The sequence below is a fragment of the Arachis ipaensis genome, chromosome B3 (assembly GCF_059453495.1).
Source record: "Arachis ipaensis isolate K30076 ecotype BB chromosome B3, ASM5945349v1, whole genome shotgun sequence".
Taxonomy (NCBI): Eukaryota; Viridiplantae; Streptophyta; class Magnoliopsida; order Fabales; family Fabaceae; genus Arachis; species Arachis ipaensis.
Window position 1 is genome coordinate 27549053 of NC_142438.1, and position 7829 is coordinate 27556881.

Sequence of the window (7829 nt, forward strand, 5' to 3'; positions counted from 1 at the left end):
TATCTCTATCCTATTTTATGTTTTATTTATCTTTTAATTATCAATTCTCCATAACCATATGAATCCTCCTGAATGAGATTTACAAGATGACCATAGCTTGCTTCGAGCCGACAATCTCCGTGGGATCGACCCTTACTCACGTAAGGTATTACTTGGACGACCCAGTGCATTTGCTGGTCAGCTGCACGGAGTTCTGTGAAAAGTGTGCGATCACGATTTTGTGTACCAAGTTTTTGGCGCCATTGCCAGGGATGTTTCGAGTTTGGACAACTGACGGTTCATCTTGTTGCTTAGATTGGGTAATTTTATTTTATGTTTAAGCTTTTTTATTTTTTCGAAAAATTCAAAAAAATGTATTTTTCCTTCAAAATTTTTAAGAATGAATTCTAGAGTTTCATGATGATCTGTTGAAGTCTGGCTGGCTGTGAAGCCATGTCTAATCTCTTGGATCGAGGTTTCAACTTATCATCACAATAGCTTGTCTTGCTGTTGAATGTAATGATCTGCTAAAGCTTGGCTGGCCATTGGCCATATCTAGTGTTTTGGACTGAAGCTTTCACTGAAAGCTTGGCTGGCTAGTGAGCCATGTCTAATTCCTGGACCGGAGTTTTAGACTAACATTGCATGATTCCTGGAATTCTCATTAAGAATTTTGAATTCCCTATTTTCTTTTTCCAAATAATTTTCGAAAAATACCAAAAAAAAATTTAATAAAATCATAAAAATAAAAAATAGTTTGTGTTTCTTGTTTGAGTCTAGTGTCAATTTCTAAGTTTGGTGTCTTGCATATTTTTAATTTCCTTGCATTTTTCGAAAACATATGCATGTATTCTTCATGATCTTCAAGTTGTTCTTGATGACTTCCTTGCTCTTATCTTTAAATTCTCTTGTTTAGTGTCTTTTGTTGTTTCTCACATGCATTCTCAATTTGTTAGTGTCTCTAATATGAAAATTTCTAAGTTTGGTGTCTTGCATGCATTGTTTATTTGATCTTAGTTTTCCATGATTAGTTTCATTTTGTTGTTTCTCATCATTAAAAATTCAAAAAAAATTTCAAAATTATGTCTTTTCAAAGTCAATAATACAGAGAATTGAAGATTCAGAACATACAGCAGAAGAATCACAGAGAAAAAGCTGGGCGTTCAAAACGCCCAATGAGGAAGGAAAACTGGCGTTTAAACGCCAGCCAGGGTACTTGGCTGGGCGTTAAATGCCCAAAAAGGTAGTATTTTGGGCGTTAAACGCCAGAATGGATACCATTTTGGGCGTTTAACGCCAGGACAGCACAAGGGAGGTAAGTTAATTTTTAATTCAAATCTTTTTCAAATTTTCATAATTTTTCAAAATTAAATCTTTTTCAAATCATATCTTTTCAATCATATCTTTTTCAAAATCAAATCTTTTCCATTTTTTCCTCACTATTTTCGAAATCCTTGCTAACAATTAATGATTTGATTCAAAAATTTCAAGTTTGTTACTTTCTTGTTAAGAAAGGTTTAATATTTGAATCATATCTTTTAAATTTCTTGTTAGCCAAGTCATTAATTTTAAAAATCAAATTTTTTTAAATTATTTTTCAATCATATCCTCTCAATCATATCTTCTCAACCACATCTTTTTCAAAATAATTTTCAATCATATCTTTTTAATTTCTAAGTTCAAATCTTTTTCAAAATCACTTTCTCAATTTTTATTTTTTGAAAACTATCAACCATTTTTTCAAAATTTTTTTTAATTATTTCAAAATCTTTTTAAATTTATTTTTGAAAATTCTCTCCCCCCTTTTCACCTCCTTCTATTTAAAGACTAACACTCCTCCTCTATTAGCAATTCAAACTCTCTCCCGCTGTAAGTTCGAATTCTCCTCTCTACCTCCTCCTTCTATTCTTCCTTTCTTCTGACACCTCAAGGAATCTCTATACTGTGATATAGAGGATTCCATACTTTCTTGTTCTCTTCTCTTTCATATGAGCATGAACAAAGACAAAGGAATTCTTGTTGAAGCTGATCCTGAACCTGAAAAGACCTTGAAGAGAAGAAAGCTAAGAGAAGCTAAAGCACAACTCTCTGGAAATGACCTAACAGAAATTTTCGAAAAAGAAGAAGACATGGCAACCGAAAATAACAACAATGCCAATAATGCAAGGAAAGTGCTTGGTGACTTTACTGCACCTACTCCCGATTTCTATGGGAGAAGCATCTCTATTCCTGCCATCGGAGCAAACAACTTTGAGCTTAAGCCTCAATTGGTTTCTCTGATGCAACAGAATTGCAAGTTTCATGGACTTCCATTGGAAGATCCTCATCAGTTTTTGGCTGAATTCTTGCAAATCTGTGACACTGTTAAGACCAATGGAGTTGATCCCGAGGTCTACAAGCTTATGCTTTTTTCCTTTGCTATAAGAGACAGAGCTAGAATATGGTTGGACTCACAACCTAAAGAAAGCCTGAACTCTTGGGAAAAGATGATGAATGCCTTCTTGGCAAAGTTCTTTCCACCTCAAAAACTGAGTAAGCTTAGAGTGGAAGTCCAAACCTTCAGACAGAAGGAAGGTGAATCCCTCTATGAAGCTTGGGAAAGATACAAGAAACTGATCAGAAGGTGTCCTTCTGACATGCTTTCAGAGTGGAGCATCATAGGTATCTTCTATGATGGTCTGTCTGAACTGTCCAAGATGTCATTGGACAGCTCTGCTGGAGGATCTCTTCATCTGAAGAAGACGCCTGCAGAAGCTCAGGAACTCATTGAAATGGTTGCAAATAACCAATTCATGTACACTTCTGAAAGAAATCCTGTGAACAATGGGACAACTCAGAAGAAAGGAGTTCTTGAAATTGATACTCTGAATACTATATTGGCTCAGAATAAAATATTGACTCAACAAGTCAATATGATTTCTCAAAGTCTGTCTGGAATGCAAGCTACAACAGGCAGTACTAAAGAAGCTTCCTCTAAAGAAGAAGCTTATGATACTGAGAACCCAGCAATGGAAGAAGTGAATTACATGGGAGAACCCTATGAAAACACCTATAATCCTTTATGGAGAAATCATCCAAATCTCTCATGGAAGGACCAACAGAGGCCTCAACAAGGCTTCAACAACAATAATGGTGGAAGAAATAGGTTTAGCAATAGCAAGCCTTTTCCATCATCTTCTCAGCAACAGACAGAGAATTCTAAGCAGAGCCACTCTGACTTAGCAACCATAATCTCTGATCTAACTAAGACCACTCAAAGTTTCATGACTGAAACAAGGTCCTCCATTAGAAATTTGGAGGCACAAGTGGGTAAGCTAAGTAAGAGAATTACTGAAACTCCTCCTATTACTCTCCCAAGCAATACAGAAGAGAATCCAAAGAGAGAGTGCAAGGCCATAAACACGTCCCACATGGCCGAATGCATAGAGGAAGGAAAGGCAGTGATTTCCACTAAGGAAGACCTTAATGGACGTCCACTAGCCTCCAAGGAGTTCCCTAATGAGGAACCATGGGAATCTGAGGCTCATACAGAGACCATAGAGATTTCATTCAATCTGCTTCTGCCATTCATGAGCTCTGATGAGTATTCTTCCTCTGACGAGGATGAAGATGTTACTGAAGAGCAAGTTGCTAAGTACCTTGGAGCAATCATGAAGCTAAATGCCAAGTTATTTGGTAATGAGACTTGGGAGGATGAACCCCCCTTGCTCACTAAAGAACTGGATGACTTGACTAGGCAAACATTACCTCAGAAGAAACCGGATCCCAAAAAGTTTTCAATACCTTGTACCATAGGCACCATGACCTTTGAGAAGGCTCTGTGTGACTTAGGGTCAAGTATAAACCTCATGCCACTCTCTGTAATGGAGAAACTAGGGATCCTTGAGGTGCAAGCTGCAAGAATCTCACTAGAAATGGCAGACAATTTAAGGAAACAGGCTTATGGACTGGTAGAGGATGTTCTGGTGAAGGTTGAAGGCCACTACATCCCTGTTGACTTCATAATCATTAACACTGGGAAGAGTATGGATGAATCCATCATCCTTGGCAGACTCTTTCTAGCCACAGCAAAAGCTGTGATTAATGTTGACAGAGGAGAATTGGTCCTTCAAGTGAATGAGGACTACCTTGTGTTTAAGGCTCAAGGATCTCCCTCTGTAACAATGGAGAGGAAGCATGAAAAGCTTCTCTCAATGCAGAGTCAAACAAAGCCCCCACATTCAACCTCTAAGTTTGGTGTTGGGAGGCCATCATCATGCTCTGATTCTCTGTGAGGCTCTCTAAGAGCTCACTGTCAAGCTATTGACATTAAAGAAGCGCTTGTTGGGAGGCAACCCAATTTTATTTAATTATATCTATTTATTTTCTATTGTTATTTTATGTTTTCTCTAGGTTGATGATCATGTGGAGTCACAAAAACAATTGAAAAAGCAAAAACAGAATGAAAAATAGCATTAGAAATAGCACACCCTGGAGGAGGAACTTACTGGCGTTTAAACGCCAGTAAGGGTAGCAGAATGGGCGTTAAACGACCAATCTGGCACCATTCTGGGTGTTTAACGCCAGAAATGGGCACCAGACTGGCATTTAACGCCAGAAAGGGGGCACAGAGCTGGCGTTTAACGTCAGAAAAGGGAGAAAAGCTGGCGTTTAACGCCAGAAAGGGAAGAAAAGCTGGCGTTAAACGCCAGAAATGGGTAGCAACCTGGCGTTTAACGCCAGGATTGGCACTCAAAGGGGCGTTTACACGCCAACATGGTGCAGGGATGAGAAATCCTTGACACCTCAGGATCTGTGGACCCCACAGAATCCCCACTACCTTAACTCTCTCTCTCCTCTTCACACCTTTCTATAACTCTCTTCCCCATACACCCTTAACCAATCACCTCAATACCCCTTCCCCAAAAACCCCTCACCTATCAAATCCTACCCTCTTCTCCATAATCTCTTCACCAACCCACATACATCCTTCATTAAACCCCACCTACCTCACCATTCAAATTCAAACCACTTCCCTCCCAAACCCACCCACACATGGCCGAAACCCATCTCTCTCCACTCCTATATAAACCCCTCTTCACTCCCTCATTTCCACATATCACAAACACTACTTCTCACCCTTGGCCGAACCACTAAACCCCCTCCATCTCCTCTATTTCTTCTTCTTCTTCTACTCTTTTCTTCCTTCTTTTGCTCGAGGACGAGCAACCATTCTAAGTTTGGTGTGGGAAAAGCTAAAGCTTTTTATTTTTCTATAACCATTTATGGCACCAAAGGCCGGAAAAATCTCTAGAAAGAGGAAAGGAAAGGCAATTGCTTCCACCTCCGAGTCATGCGAGATGGAGAGATTCATCTCAAAGGTGCATCAAGAACTTCTATGAAGTTGTGGCAAAGAAGAGGGTGATCCCCAAGGTCCCCTTCAAGCTCAAAAAGAGTGAATATTTGGAGATCTGACATGAGATTTGAAGAAGAGGTTGGGAAATTCTCACCAACCCCATTCAACAAGTCAGAATCTTAATAGTTCAAGAGTTCTATGCTAATGCATGGATCACCAAAAACCATGATCAAAGTGTGAACCCGGACCCAAAGAATTGGCTTACAATGGTCCGTGAAAAATACTTAGATTTTAGTCCGGAAAATGTGAGGTTAGCAATCAACTTGCCAATGATGCAAGGAGATGCACGCTCCTACACTAGAAGGGTCAACTTTGATCAAAGGTTGGACCAAGTCCTCATAGACATTTGTGAGGAGGGCACTCAATGGAGGAGAGATTCAAGAGGGAAGCCGGTTCAACTAAGAAGGCATAACCTCAAGCCAGTGGCTAGGGGATGGTTGGAGTTCATCCAACGCTCAATCATTCCTACTAGCAACCGGTCTAAAGTTACTGTAGACCGGGCTATCATGATACATAGCATCATGATTGGAGAGGAAGTAGAAGTTCATGAGGTTATATCCCTAGAACTCTACAAGGTGGCGGGTCCTCTACTTTGGCAAGGTTAGCCTTCCCTCATCTCATTTGTCACCTCTGCAATTCAGCTGGAATTGACATAAAGGATGACATCCTCATTGATGAGGACAAGCCCATCACTAAGAAAAGGATGGAGCAAACAAGAGAGCCCACTCATGGACCTCAACAAGAGCATGAGGAAATTCCTCATCATGAAATCCCTGAGATACCTCAAGGGATGCACTTTCCTCCACAAAACTATTGGGAGCAAATTAACACCTCCCTAGGAGAATTAAGTTCCAATATGGGACAACTAAGGGTGGAGCACCAAGAGCATTCCATCCTCCTCCATGAAATTAGAGAAGACCAAAGAGCCATGAGGGAGGAGTAACAAAGGCAAGGAAGATACATTGAGGAGCTTAAACACTCCATAAGATCTTCAAGAGGAAGAACAAGCCTCCATCACTAAGGTGGACCCGTTCTTTAATTTCCTTGTTCTTATTTTTCTGTTTTTCGAAAATTATGCTTTATGTTTTATTTATGTTTGTGTCTTATTACATGATCACTAGTGTCTAAGTGTCTATGCCTTAAAGTTATGAATGTCCTATGAATCATTCACCTTTCTTAAATGAAAAATGTCTTAATTGAAAAAGAAAAAGAAGTACATGAATTTCGAATTTTAAAATAGTTTAATTATTTTGATGTGGTGGCAATACTTTTATTTTCTGAATGTATGCTTGAACAATGCATATTTTTGAATTTGTTTTTTATGAATGTTAAATTTGTTGGCTCTTGAAAGAATAATGAAAAAGGAGACATGTTATTGATGATCTAAAAAATCATAAAATTGATTCTCAAAGCAAGAAAAAGCAGTGAAAAGCAAAGCTTGCAGAAAAAAATGGTGAAAAAGAAAAAAAGAAAAAGCAAGCAGAAAAAGCCAATAGCCCTTTAAACCAAAAGACAAAGGTAAAAAGGACCCAAGGCTTTGAGCATTAATGGATAGGAGGGCCCACAGGAATAAGATCCTGGCCTAAGCGGCTAAACCAAGCTGTCCCTAACCATGTGCTTGTGGCGTGAAGGTGTCAAGTGAAAAGCTTGAGACTGAGCGGTTAATGTCATGGTCCAAAACAAAAAGAGTGTGCTTAAGAGCTCTGGACACCTCTAATTGGGGACTCTAGCAAAGCTGAGTCACAATCTGAAAAGGTTCACCCAGTTATGTGTCTGTGGCATTTATGTATCTGGTGGTAATACTGGAAAACAAAATGCTTAGGGTCACGGCCAAGACTCATAAAGTAACTGTGTTCAAGAATAAACATACTTAACTAGGAGAATCAATAACACTATCTGAATTCTGAGTTCCTATAGATGTCAAAACTGTTCAGAAGCAAAAAGCTAAAAGCCCCGCTCATCTAATTAAGACTGATCTTCATAGATGTTTTCGGAATTTATTATATATTCTTTTATTTTTATCCTATTTTGTTTTTAGTTGCTTGGGGACAAGCAACAATTTAAGTTTGGTGTTGTGATGAGCGGATAATTTATACGCTTTTTAGCACTGTTTTTATATAGTTTTTAGTATGTTTTAGTTAGTTTTTATTATATTTTTATTAGTTTTTATTCAAAAATCACATTTATGGACTTTACTATGAGTTTGTGTGTTTTTCTATGATTTCAGGTATTTTCTGGCTGAAATTGAGGGACTTGAGCAAAAATCTGATTCAGAGGCTGAAAAAGAACTATAGATGCTGTTGGATTCTGACCTTCCTGCACTCGAAGTAGATTTTATGGAGCTACAGAAGCCCAATTGACACGCTCTCAATTGCGTTGGAAAGTAGACATCCTGGGCTTTCCAACAATATATAATAGTTTATCATTTGCTCGAGATTTAATGGCCCAAACTAGC

At 38.7% G+C, this 7829-nt stretch overlaps 1 non-coding gene across 1 annotated transcript; it reads right to left on the minus strand.

The window, feature by feature from the left end:
* Positions 1-2513: 2513 nt before the first annotated feature.
* On the minus strand, positions 2514-2621 carry LOC148570135 (small nucleolar RNA R71). Its single transcript, XR_015908746.1, has one exon. It is a non-coding gene; the product is annotated as a small nucleolar RNA R71 (small nucleolar RNA).
* Between the last annotated feature and the right edge of the window lie 5208 nt (positions 2622-7829).